Raw genomic sequence first — 14,578 nt, 5'->3', positions numbered from 1 at the left:
GGGAGCCACCTAGAAAAACAAAAATTTCTGGCTAATTTTTCCAAAAACCAGCATGAAACTCTTTCTAGAGACTGTTGACATCTAGTGGAAGCCCTAGGAACTGCAATCTGGGAGGATTTTGCCTTATACTAAAAGTGACAGCCATTGAAAACAGTGGTAAGCTGAAAAATATATTTTGGGGGATGGTTTGTCCTTGGGGTTTTGCCTGCCATATCAGTTCTGTTATACTCACAGACATCATTTTAACAGTTTTAGAAACTTTAGAGTGTTTTCCATCAGAATCTACCAATTCTATGCATATCCTAGCTTCTGGGCCTGAGTAACAGGCAGTTTACTTTGGGCCCGATTTTCAATCCGGACGTGAAAATACTGCCCCCTACCCAAGAGAGGTTAAGAACAAATTCTTATTTACAATGACGGCCTACCCCGGCCAAACCCTCCCCTAATCCAGACAACACTGGGCCAATTGTGCGCCACCCTATGGGACWCCCGATCACGSCCGGTTGTGATACAGCCCAGGATCGAACCAGGGTCTGTAGTGATGTCTCTAGCATTGAGATGRAGTGCCTTAGACCTACGCGCCACTCGGGAGCTGYAAGTCATTCATAAAACTATCATGCCTGTTTTTAAAAAGGTGTTATGAAAAAGGTGTTAGTACAGTGTTACCGGATGTACTATATTAGCTTCTGGTATTTGTTGGGGGAATCATTCCCTTATCTCTTTCTCAGCACTGTGGTGGAAAGAGCTGAGGTGTGAAGTGGACTGCCAGTAGACCCSGAAAAGGGAGAAAGCAGAGTTTGAGTGTCACTCTCCATGTCCCAGTTCTTGCAGCAAACTGATTTAGCTGTTGAATGGCCCTTTCATTGTCACTCTCAAGCGCTGCCAAGTGATGAGTTCCATGTAGGGGAGCTGTGAAAAACCATTATAATTGTTTTGTAAAATGTAATTCCATTGGGGAATAGGATATAACAAAGTCCTATGTATATCCCAAAATGTTTTGTTAACGGTTTCATCTCACTTTGATTATTTCCATATTTATTGTAAAGAAAGAAATCAACAAAAAGGGTAATGAGTGGTTAGTAGTCTGTCCAAAGTCTTAATTTCCCCCCTCAGGGACCAAGTTTTTGTTTGGTGGTTTAATTAAGTGTTGTAAATACAATACAATCCCTGCCCAACCAATCACATGCTTCAAAATTAAATTTAGCAACGGCTCTTCCCATGTCCTCACACAATCCACTAAACTCTTAACCCCTGACTGAATGAGCTCTTTCCCACTACAGAATGACACTTTTCACAATATGGCGGGACCAACAATGAGAACATTCACTCTAAAAACAACGGCAATGACAACGGCAATGTTGAAAGGTCAATTGAAAGCATGAGAGCTAAGTTTAGTACTTGAGCATAACAACAATAGCAGTAGCCATGTACTGTATTCTTCGTCTCTCATTCACTCAGCTCTTCAAATGACTACACTTGGCATGATTTAATTGCAAACACAGATTGACTGTGGACATGTCCAAAATCCCACAATCGATATTGTCATCAGCTGCAGGTCAATTKAAAAAACTGGAAGTGACACCAAAAGAGGAGTACACTAAGTAATTGGCTCACATAGACTTCCTCTGTGAGTACAATACAGTAATGTTATCTAACAACGCCCACGTGCAGCAGCGTCTCACTACAGTCAATGTTTTTGTTTGAACTTTTGAAAGGAGCAGTCTTTGAAATGTGAGAAGTTTCTAGCACGCTTCACCGTAACCTAACAAGTGTGTGTGCGTGTCTGTCTGTACAAACCCTGCCCTTTCATAATACTGGTAGTACAGGTTGGCTCTTGATGTCAGAGAGCTGCCAGGTGCTGTCTGTTAGTGTGGAATCGAGGCTGTGGTACCTGTTTAGATATTCACTCCTTTTGAGAGGGCACAAGGAGTACATGTTAGGTTTGGCAGATATTGACCTCAAAGGTAAGACCATGCCTCTTTCTGACCTTTGCCGGTTATGATAAATTGAGAGACTAGAACTCCTGTTAGTGCTGTTGGGAAATGCAGTGCTGTCCTGTAATGTATCCCTTTTCAGCAAGGCTCAATGGAAGTGTTACTCAAGGAACTTACTTTTTTCAGAAATATGAAGGAAAAAGGTATCCTTGGAAACCAAGTTAACATCCAGTGGTGTGATCTGAGGCACCATCTTTATAACATTTACAACAGTTAATTATTTTATTTGCATTGTTTTTGTTGACTGCATAAATTGATAAAGAGATGGCTAAAGGGATTAGTGCTTTGACCACATAACCATAGATCAAATGATAAGAGAGTCATCTTTAATTTTACTTACAACAGTTATATATGCCAAGATAGCACAATCTCACTGGGATGTGATTAACATTTGCAATCAGTGGAAGGGTCGTTTCACCAATTCAGTGCCCTTTTGAGAAGTGACTTGGTCCGATTTTAATTAATTAATTAWTTTTTTAGATATCCCATCTCAAGAGATTAAATCAAAAATGACTATACTAAYTGCCTATTAAGTGCAGATTAAAGTAACAGGTTAGACTGCAACAGGGTTGATGATTTCTTCTTAAATCAGCAAAAAATCCCCTTGTGACAGGGAGAATGGAAACTTGTTGTGTGCAACAGGGAGTGGCAATTGAATGTAACCTGAAATGGAAAATGAAATTGTTAAAACATTTCTAGCCTGTCTATCTATTGGTAACAGGGTTGACGTGTTATACTCGACCAGCTAATTTTCCCACCACAAAATACCAGGAAATTGCCAAAAATAGTAAAACCATCTCATCTGCTTTTACTCTTTTGACTATAAGATGTTCAACCTTTCCTTTGAAAAAAATATTTAAAAAGGAATAGTTTCACCATATTAAAACGAGAGTTCAGTTCACATAACACGGTTGACCTTAATATGAGACAGATGTACAGTACCGGTCAAAATTTTCGACAATCCTACTCATTCAAGGATTTTTACKATTTTTTTGCTATTTTCTACATTGACGAATATTAGTGAAGACATCAAAACTATGAAATAACCATATCTGCCATTCTCTCAACCAGCTTCATGAGGTAGTCACCTGGAATGCATTTCAATTAATAAGTGTGCCTTGTTAATTTGTGGAATTTCTTTCCTTCATAATGCATTTTAGCCAAACAGTTGTTGTGACAAGGTAGGGGCGGTATACAGAAGTAGCCCTATTTGGTAAAAGACCAAGTCCATATTATGGCAATAATAGCTCAAATAAGCAAAGAGAAATGACAGTCCATCATTACTTTAAGACATGGTCAGTCAATCCGGAAAATGTCTAGAACTTTGAATTTTTCTTGAAGTGCAGTCGCAAAAACCATCAAGCGCTATGATGAAACTGGCTCTCATAAGGACCGCCACAGGAAAGGAAGACCCAGAGTTACCTCTCCTGCAGAGGATAAATTCATTAGAGTTACCAGCCTCAGAAATCAGCATTTAACCTCACCTCAGATTGCAGCCCAAATAAATGCTTCACAGAGTTCAAGTAACAGACACATCTCAACATCAACTGTTCAGAGGAAACTGCGTGAATCAGGCCTTCATGGTCAAATTGCTGCAAAGAAAGCACTACTAAAGAACACCAATAAGAAGACGAGACTTGGTTGGGCCAAGAAACACGAACAATGGATAATAGACCGGTGTAAATATGTCCTTTGGTCTGAGTCCAAATTTGAGATTTTTTTTATTTTYTATTATTATTTTACCCCTTTTTCTCCCRAATTTCGTGGTATCCAATTGGTAGTAGTTACTGTCTTGTCTCATCGCTGCAACTCCCGTACGGACTCGGGAGAGGCGATGGTCGAGAGTCATGCATCCTCCGAAACACAACCCAACCAAGCCGCACTGCTTCTTGACACAATGCACATCCAACCCAGAAGACAGCTGCAGCAATGTGTCCTAGGAACCTGGTCAGCATGCACTGCGCCCGGCCCACCACAGGAGTCGCTAGTGCGCGATGAGACAAGGATATCCCTGCCGGCCAAACCCTCCCTAACCCGGACGACGCTGGGCCAATTATGCATCGCCCCATGGACCTCCCGGTCGCGGCCGGCTGCGGCAGAGCCTGGGCTCAAACCCAGAGTCTCTGGTGGCACAGCTAGCACTGTGATGCAGTGCCTTAGACCACTGCGCCACCCGAGAGGCCTACATTTGAGATGTTTGATTCCAACCGCTGTGTCTTTGTGAGATGCAGAGTAGGTGAAAGGATGATCTCCGCATGTGTGGTTCCCACCGTGAAGCATGGAGGAGGTGTGATGGTGTGGGGCTGCTTTGCTGGTGACACTGTCAGTGATTTATTTAGAATTCAAGGCACACTTAACCAGCATGGCTACCACAGCATTCTGCAGCGATACGCCATCCCATCTGGTTTGCGCTTAGTGAGATTATCGTTTGTTTTTCAACAGAACAATGACCCAAAACACACCTCCAGGCTGTGTAAGGGCTAGTTGACCAAGAAGGAGAGTGGTGGCGTGCTGCATCAGATGACCTGGCCTCCACAATCACCCAACCTCAATCCAATTGAGATGGTTTGGGATGAGTTGGACCGCAGAAGGAAGGAAAAGCAGCCAACMGGTGCTCAGAATATGTGGGAACTCCTTCAAGACTGTTGGAAAAGCATTCCAGGTGAAGATGGTTGGGAGAATGCCAAGAGTGTGCATAGCTGTCATCACGCCAAAGGGTGGCTACTTAGAAGAATTTGTTTAATACTTTTTTGGTTACTACATGATTCCATATGTGTTATTTCATAGTTTTGATGTCTTAACTATTACTCTACAATGTAGAAAATAGTAAAAATAGAGAAAAACCCTTGAATGAGTAGGTGTTTCCAAACTTTTGAATGGTACTGTATATTATTTAGTATATGTAAAGACAAGATTAAATAAAGAATAGTCTGATGATTGACAATATTTGTAACGGCAGTCTAAGTCGTCRTCCTCATCGGACGAGGAGAGGCGAGAAGGATCGGAGGACCAATTTCCAGAGTGGTAAGTTTCCATGAATTTAATAAACACGAAAACAATACACGATACAAAATAACAAATGAACTAACCGTAACAGTCCCGTGTGGCACAAACACTGACACAGGAAACAAACACCCACAAAACACACGTGAAACCCCGGCTGCCTAAGTATGATTCTCAATCAGGGACAACGATTGACAGCTGCCTCTGATTGAGAATCATACCAGGCCGAACACAAAAAACCCAACATAGAAAACACACATAGACAACCCACCCCAACTCACGCCCTGACCATACTAAATACATACAAAATAAGGGAAATCAGGTCAGGAACGTGACAATATTAGCCTTGTGAATTATATATTGTCACTAGTGAATGATGCCCAGCATAAGAAACAATGTCTTTTTGTGCGTTTTTTTCTAATCATAATCACGCACCTCATGTAGCCTAGCCCATAAGCCAATATGTTTTAATAAGGTTTGTATCACAACTAAAGTAGCCAAATAAATTCTTAAAATTAAGCACATGAATCTGCTTTACAAGGGGTGTAGTGCCTAACTGGCATATAAGCAGTGCGTAAAAATAAAGAAAAACACTTGAATGGGTAGATGTGTCCAAACTTTTGACTGGTACTGTGTATCGCACAGCTGAGAGTCAAGTGGAGGCAAATTAATTCTGTTCAGTCAGTTGTCCTGATTAACCCTCCCAGCTACACGACATCCCTTCAAATTCAGCCACACCCGTTGCTGACAGATGTATAAAAAATCGAGCACACAGCCATGCAATCTACATAGACAAACATTGGCAGTAGAATGGCCTGTACTGACGAGCTCAGTGACTTTCAACTTGGCACTTCCATAGGGTGCCACCTTTCCAACAAGTKAGTTTGTCATATTTCTGCCCTGCTAGAGCTGCCTCGGTCAACGGTAAGTGCTGTTATTGTGAAGTGAAAACATCTAGGCACAACAAGCTCACAGAATGGGACCYGTGAGTGCTGAAGTGTGCAGCACATAAAAATGGTCTGTCCTCGGTTGCAACAGTCACTACGGTGTTTCAAACTGCCTCTGGAAGCAACGTCAGCACAATAACTGTTTGTCAGGAGCTTTCTGAAATGGGTTTCCATGGCCGAGCAGCCGCACAAGAGTAAGATCACCATGCGCAATGCCAAGCGTCGGTTGGAGTGGTTTAAAGCTCGCCTCCATTTCGACTCTGGACCAGTGGAAACGTGTTCTCTGGAGTGATGAGTCACACTTCACCATCTGGCAGTCCAAACAGACTAATCTGGGTTTGGCGGATGCCAGGAGAACGCTACCTGCGCAAATGCTTAGTGCCAACTGTAAAGTTGGGTGGAGGAGGAATAATGGTCTAGGGTTGTTTTTTTCATGGTTCAGGCTTAGTTCCAGTGAAGGGAAGTCTTAACTCTACAGCATACAATGACATTCTAGATGATTCTGTTCTTCCAACTTTGTGGCAACAGTTTGGGGAAGGTCCTTTCCTGTTTCAGCATGACAATGCCCCCATGCACAAAGCGAGGTTCATACAGAAATGGTTTGTCAACATTGGTGTGGAAGATCTTGACTGGCCTGCACAGATCTCAGACCTCAACCCTAGGCCTAATCGCCCAACATCAGTGCCGACCTCACTAATGCTCTTGTGGCTGAATGGAAGCAAGTCCCGCAGCAATGTTCCAACATCTAGTGGAAAGCCTTCCCAGAAGAGTGGAGCAGGTGTCCACATACCTTTGGTCATGTAGTGTATGTTTTTTTATTTTACCGTTGGTATTTCTAAACACCCAGTATACAGTATACCGCCCAAGCCTAGCTGATATTGTGTAACAGACAGCTCACAAAAAGGCCCATTATGTGTTGATGATACAAGTAGCCTATTGTGTCTAAGTTTTTAGACATGTAAAACCTTGCAGTGAGTGCAGTGTATGTCCTTCTCTAACAACAGTATCCACCCCTCAAGCCAGTGCAGTACACAACTACAAAAGATGAGGCTTGATGAAAGCAGATGTCATCCACCGCTCCACTCTCTTCAATGGAGCTAAGACCCATTGCATTATAATCATTAAAATAGGGTGGGTGTAAATGGGTGTCATCATGCACATGTTTAGTGAAGGGAGGCATGGGGTGGTAGTGCAGGGTGAGGAGGGGTATGGACAGAGAGGCATGCCTGTACTTCCTCTCCCCCCATTCTTTAATGCTCTGTGAATAGCCCTGTGGCCGTGGCTTTGTCCAAGTCATTGTCGGTCGGCTTAGAGAGCCTCTTTGCCAAGTGAGAGGCTTTGCCGACATATGTCACTTCAGTGAATCTCCCATAGCTCCTTTAGCTGCTTGAGTGGAGGGGCGGACGAGAGGCGTTCACTGGGAGAAAAATAAGCAACGTGAAGGGTGAGCTGGAATGCTCACTGTCTGTTCCTGTCCGGTGTGACTGAACTTGCACAGCACAGATGTCTGAGGCATTTAAATGGACTTTCAATGCAGGTGATTTGCTCACAGCCTATAGGCATCCACAGTTGAAAAATTCCAGTGAGTATACTCTATTTTCCATGCCCTTTACTGTATGTTGTTGCTCTTTTTTTTCCAATGGATTGATGATTAATATTATGTTTGGAATTTCAAGTCAGTAAGTAATGAGGTACAATACAATGTGTGTTTTGAGTTGCTGTGGTAAAGGGATTAGCAGTGTGGTGGGCCCACACTCATTCCTCGGCCGACTATTGGTCATGTAAACACAATCCCTGGGGATTGGAGGGTTTAATATCCTGACGTGGTCTGGTAATAGATCCCTCTGCTTCCAAACAAATGTTGGGAGCATGTTACCTGTTTATATCCCAAAGCCTTGCGTTTCTTCAATACTGCAAGAATGGACTTCATCACATTAATGAATGAATTGAAGTTTTATTTCATCCAACTTTGGCTATTTGAGTCAATGTAAACTGGGAGGTTGTTGCATGATCTTCCATGCACATACTGTACCCCGAGGAAGCCCAATRATTTTCATAATCCAAAAGGTTATTTATGTATACGAAACAGAGGCTTTGTTTAGCTTGAATGAGTTACATCCTTGGTAAGGTCAGGCATGATGTTGATTCTTTGTTGTCAGGATAAACAAAATCTGGATAAAGGGTCAAATGCTGTTACTTTAAGCAAGGTTGCCGGCATTTTATGGACTGTTTTACATATATATTTTTTCTACAATGAAAAAACGAATTAATCACAAGATTTCAGTATATACAGAAATATTATATAGAGTCTTTTTTTTGTGTGTTTTTTTGTTGTTGAAATATATGTGGTTCATCGTGTGATGCTGTGACTGTTTTACCATACCGTAGTTGCTTTACCATGGATTAGGTTTATTTCTGTCACAAAAAGGCAACCAACTATTCAATTCCAACTGAAATTCAATTCACAAATTGAAAACTAAACTTCACTGAGAATATTGGGCAATTTCCAATGTGTTACTTGACTCTCAATTCCATTGTTGATTTSGACTAATCCTAGCCCTGGTGTACAGTAATTGCCAAATTAACCTGCATTAACCCATATTACTAACTAGGACCAACCGGCAACGTTACACTCCATTGTGGGAGGTTGGCCGGAGATACATCATTGGTTACGAGACTCCCGCTCTCGTGACTGAGTGATTAGTTTGTAGAGTGAGCACTTTGGCAATGCCACTGTACCCACAGGCTGAAACCCACAATACCCACCGGCTTACTACTATATACAAACTTAAGTCTACCCACTCTAGCAATCATTCATAGCAGCATCTTATATTATGTGCCAATAAGGTTTACTGTAAGCATGCCATTTGATGCTGCCATCCCAGTTTTACAATCAAATCAAAGTTTATTTGTCACGTGCACTTACAGGCTCTAACCAACAGTGCAAAAAAGGTATTAGGTGAACAATAGGTAAGTAAAGAAATAAAAACAACAGTAAAAAAGACGGTGAAAAATAACAGTAGCGAGGCTATATACAGTAGCGAGGCTATAACAGTCGCGAGGCTATATACAGGCACCGGTTAGTCAGGCTGATTGAGGTATTATGTACATGTAGATATGGTCAAAGTGACTATGCATATATGATAAACAGAGAGTAGCAGTAGCGTAAAAGAGGGGTTGGCGGGTGGTGGGTGGCGGGACACAATGCAGATAGCCCGGTTAGCCAATGTGCAGGAGCACTGGTTGGTCGGGCCAATTGAGGTAGTATGTACATGAATGTATAGTTAAAGTGACTATACATATATGATAAACAGAGAGTAGCAGCAGCGTAAAAAGAGGGTTGGGGGGGCAGACAATGCAAATAGTCCGGGTAGTCATTTGATNCCGGGTAGTCATTTGATGACCTGTTCAGGAGTCTTATGGCTTTGGGGTAAAAACTGTTGAGAAGCCTTTTTGTCCTAGACTTGGCACTCCGGTACAGCTTGCCATGCGGTAGTAGAGAGAACAGTCTATGACTGGGGTGGCTGGGGTCTTTGACAATTTTTAGGGCCTTCCTCTGACACCGCCTGGTGTAGAGGTCCTGGATGGCAGGCAGCTTTGCCCCAGTGATGTACTGGGCCGTATGCACTACCCTCTGTAGTGCCTTGCGGTCGGAGGCCGAGCAATTGCCGTACCAGGCAGTGATGCAACCAGTCAGGATGCTCTCGATGTTGCAGCTGTAGAACCTTTTGAGGATCTGAGGACCCATGCCATATCTTTTTAGTTTCCTGAGGGGAAATAGGCTTTGTTGTGTCCTCTTTACGACTGTCTTGGTGTGTTTGGACCATTCTAGTTTGTTGGTGATGTGGACACCAAGGAACTTGAAGGTCTCAACCTGCTCCACTACAGCCATGTCAATGAGAATGGGGGCATGCTCGGTCCTCCTTTTCCTGTAGTCCACAATCATCTCCTTAGTCTTGGTTACATTGCGGGATAGGTTGTTATTCTGGCACCACCTGGCCAGGTCTCTGACTTCCTCCCTATAGGCTGTCTCGTCATTTTCGGTGATCAGGCCTACCACTGTTGTGTTGTCTGCAAACTTAATGATGGTGTGTGTGTTGGAGTCGTGCCTGGCCATGCAGTTGTGGGMGAACAGGGAGTACATGAGGGTACTGAGCATGCACCCCTGAGGGGCTCCAGTGTTTAGGATCAGCGTGGCAGGTGTGTTGCTACCTACCCTCACCACCTGGGGGCGGCCCGTCAGGAAGTCCAGGATCCAGTTGCAGAGGGAGGTGTTTAGTCCCAGGATCCTTAGCTTTGTGATGAGCTTTGAGGGTACTATGGTGTTGAACGCTGAGCTGTAGTCAATGAATAGCATTCTCACGTAGGTGTTCCTTTTGTCCAGGTGGGAAAGGAGGACAGTGTGGAGTGCAATGGAGATTGCATCATCTGTGGATCTGTTTGGGCAGTATGAAAATCGGAGTGGGTCTAGGGTTTCTGGGATACTGGTGTTGATGTGAGCCATTACCAGCCTTTCAAAGCACTTCATGGCTACAGATGTGAGTGCTACGGGTCTGTTGTCATTTAGGCAGGTTGCCTTCAGGGACTATAGTGGTCTGCTTGAAACATGTTGGTATTACAGACTCAATCAGGGACATGTTGAAAATGTCAGTGAAGACACCTGCCAGTTGGTCAGCACATACCCAGAGCACACGTTCTGGTAATCCGTCTGGCCCCGCAGCCTTGTGAATGTTGACCTGTTTTAAAGGTCTTACTTACGTCGGCTACGTAGAGCGTGATCACACATTTGTCCGGAACAGCTGATGCTCTCATGCAAGCCGCTAACACGGAACCCAAACCGGCTGCGCGCATGCGCCATCGTGCGCAAATTGATTTTGTTCCCCTACACCAAACGCGATCACGACACGCAGGTTAAAATATCAAAACAAACTGAACCAATGACATTAATTTGGGGACAGGTCGAAAAGCATTAAACATGTATGGCAATTTAGCTAGCTTGCACTTGCTAGCTAATTTGTCCCATTTAGCTAGCTTGCTGTTGCTAGCTAATTTGTCCTGGGATATAAACATTGAGTTGTTATTTTACCTGAACTGCACAAGGTCCTCTACTCCGACAAATGAATCCACACATAAAACGGCCAACCGAATCATTTCTAGTCATCTCTCCTCCTTCCAGGCTTTTTCATCTTTGAACTTATATGGTGATCGCGTCTAAACTTTCATATTATTACCACGACAACCGGCAACAAAGTTCATCTTACAATCACCCACGTGGGTATAACCAATGAGGAGATGGCACGTGGGTACTTGCTTCTATAACCAATGAGGAGATGGGAGAGGCAGGACTTTCAGCGGGGTCAGCGTCAGAAATAGGAATGACTTCTATTTTAGCCCTTGGTAACACAGACTCTCGTTGGCGCGCGAGCAGTATGGGTGCAATAATTGAATAACATGGATTTCTACATTTATTGTGCGACTCTCGCGAACGCGACGTGTCCGGTCTGATCAGCATGTAAGTGTTGCTTGCCTCGAAGTGAGCATAGAAGTGATTTAGCTCGTCTGGTAGGCTTGTGTCACTGGGCAGCTTGCGGCTGTGCTTCCCTTTGTGGTCTGTAATAGTTTGCCAGCCCTGCCACATAAGACGAGCYTCGGAGCCGGTGTAGTACGATTCAATCTTAGCCCTGTATTGACGCTTTGCCTGTTTGATGGTTCGTCGGAGGGCATAGCAGGATTTCTCATAAGCTTCCGGGTTAGAGTCCTGCACCTTGAAAGCGGCAGCTCTACCCTTTAGCTTAGTGCGAATGTTGCCTGTAATCCATGGCTTCTGGTTGGGGTATGTACGTACAGTCACTGTGGGGACGACGTCCTCGATGCACTTATTGACAAAACCAGTGACTGATGCACTTATTGATAAAGCCAGTGACTGATGTGGTGTACTCCTCAATGTCATCGGTAGAATCCCGGAACATGTTCCAGTCTGTGATAGCAAAACAGTCCTGTAGTTTAGCATCTGCTTCACCTGACCACTTTTTTTATAGACCGAGTCACTGGTGCTTCTTGCTTTAATTTTGACTTGTAAGCAGGAATCAGGAGGATAGAAATTTGGTCGGATTTACCAAATGGAGGGCGAGGGAGAGCTTTGTACGTGTCTCTGTGTGTGGAGTACAGGTGATCTACAGTTTTTTTCTCTCTGGTTGCACATTTACCATGTTGATAGAAATGAGGTGGAACTGATTTAAGTTTCCCTGCATTAAAGTCTCCGGCCACTTGGAGCTCCGCCTCTGGGTGAYRGGTTTCCTGTTTGCTTATTTCCTTATACAGCTGACTGAGTGCGGTCTTAGTGTCAGCGTCCGTCTGTGGTGGTAAATAAACAGCGACGAAATGTATAGCTGAAAACTCTATAGGCAAATAGTGTGGTCTGCATTTTATCACAAGATACTCTACTTCAGGCGAGCAAAATCTAGAGACTTCCTTAGATTTCGTGCACCAGCTGTTGTTTACGAATATGCACAGACCGCCCCCCCTCGTCTTACTGGAGTGTGCTGTTCTATCTTGCCGTGCAGCGTATATCCCTCTAGCTGAATATCCATGTCATCATTCAGCCACGATTCCGTGAAACATATAAGATATTACAGTTTTTGATGTTCCGTTGGTAGGATATTCGTGATCGTACCTCGTCTAATCTAATCAAGGGTAATCCCAAACCACTGGCATGTTTTACAACAATGATGTACCAATGAATTACACCCGTTGAGAGAGGATGTGTGATACGGGACATWACTGTTATTCAGAAGAGAGTTTAACTGTCTTTCAATACTTGGATTGGAGTAAGGAAAGACATGATGATTGCCTAGCCGGGTTGCTTCAGTATTTGCTTGGGCAATGTATTATTATTATTAATGTAGATTATTTTAGACTGTCTGAGGGGTAGTCTATCAAACTGTACCCAATGCATTTTATATATGATTTTACTAGTACATTTAGGCAATTTAACCGCTCCGCTTCCGTTTATTTACTGATTTGTATAGGCAAAGAAAATTGTCCCTTGGGCAATTCAAGATGTACTTTTCTCCACTAAAAGTTAGTATAGGGATGCTGTTCATGTTGCCGAAACGGTCTATGACTCTGTGATACAGTACACGCTTTTATTTTTTGTTGTCCTAGGCTACCTGGCAAAAATGCTTGCTCACTAGCCGAACTTCRTTTCATGACCAATGAAAAGGAAGCTAGGCCAGCTAGTTAACATCAGCTTACTACATCTAGCTACATATTGAACTTCCATCCTCTCAGGCCAGGGGCACAATGTAGGAATTTATGGTTGGATCAGAATTACTGTTTATAATCGTTTGCCAAAAAGTAAAGATCACAAGTCCAAATCCCTATCTCCATCCATGGCTAATTTAGGAAATTGATGATTTTAGCTAGCTAGCCACTGGAGGACAACGGCACAACGAGATGTAACAATTAGACGTCGACCGATTAATCGTAATGGCCAACTAATTAGGGCCGATTTCAAGTTTTCATAACAATCAGTAATCGMCATTTTTGGACACCGATTATGCCCGATTACATTGCACTCCACGAGGAGACTGCGTGACAGGCTGACTACCTGTTATGCGAGTGCAGCAAGGAGCCAAGGTAAGGTGCTAGCTAGCATTAAACTTATCTCATAAAAAACAATCAATCTTAACATAATCACTATTTAACTACACATGGTTGATGATATTACTAGTTTATCTAGCTTGTCCTGCATTGCATATAATTGATGCGGTGCCTGTTAATTTGTCATTGAATCATGTCAGGACCCGGTTACGAACTCGGGTCTCCGGTGTGAGAAACAGTCACTTAGCAAACTGAGCCACTAATAGTCGTCAGAACCCAGAAGATGAGGCAGACACAGCAGTACTTGAGACGGTGTTTTAATAAAGTAAAAAGGAAAGTACTTCAGGCAAAAATATAAATCCACAACGTCAAAAGTAATTCCAAGAGAAAAAAGGTAATGCTCCAAGACAAAAGGTAAATCCACCATGTGGTAGATACAGCGGGGAAAAAACCCTAAAAGAAATAATCAAAAATAAATAAACAAGAACAAAAACAGAGTACCTCAAGAGAATCCAATTGGAGTAACAAAAGTTCACAGCATGGCTGGGGCTGGGTGCTAACATACAAACACAGAGCAAAGAACTGAGGAAAACTAAGGGTTTAAATACATTCAAGGGAAACGAGGCACAGGTGCAAATAATAACTGGAAACAAGGGAAAACAAAAGGGTCAAAAAAGCACAATGGGGGCATCTAGTGGCCAAAACCGGAACAATCCTGGCCAAATCCTGACAAATCACAGCCTACTTCGCCAAACGGGTGATTTAACAAGCGCATTCGCYAAAAATCACTGTCGTGGCACCAATGTGTACCTAAACATCAATGCCTTTCTTAAAATCAATACACAAGTATATATTTTTAAACCTGCATATTTAGTTTAAATTGCCTGCTAACATGAATTTCTTTTAACTAGGGAAATTGTGTCACTTTTCTTGCGTTCTGTGCAAGCAGAGTCAGGGTATATGCAGCAGTTTCGGCCGCCTGGCTCGTTGCGAACTGTGTGAAGACCATTTCTTCCTAACAAAAWCCGTAAT

At 43.1% G+C, this 14,578-nt stretch overlaps 1 protein-coding gene across 5 annotated transcripts in view; it reads left to right on the top strand.

The window, feature by feature from the left end:
- chl1a (cell adhesion molecule L1-like a) overlaps positions 1-14,578 on the top strand; it is a 123,095-nt gene that overhangs the window by 40,179 nt on the left and 68,338 nt on the right. Inside the window, exon 1 of one of the 5 annotated variants that reach the window (XM_070444509.1) lies at positions 1,842-1,964. The exons of 1 other annotated variant lie outside the window; for it this stretch is intronic. The gene's annotated coding sequence lies outside the window, so the exon portion shown is untranslated. Of the gene's footprint in view, positions 1-1,841; positions 1,965-7,326; positions 7,527-14,578 lie in introns of those variants that run through there. 3 more of the 5 variants (XM_070444510.1, XM_023991136.2, XM_023991135.2) reach the window with 3 other exon arrangements.

Source organism: Salvelinus sp. IW2-2015, linkage group LG7 (assembly GCF_002910315.2).
Source record: "Salvelinus sp. IW2-2015 linkage group LG7, ASM291031v2, whole genome shotgun sequence".
NCBI lineage: Eukaryota > Metazoa > Chordata > Actinopteri > Salmoniformes > Salmonidae > Salvelinus > Salvelinus sp. IW2-2015.
This window is presented reverse-complemented; position numbering and strand designations above follow the sequence as displayed.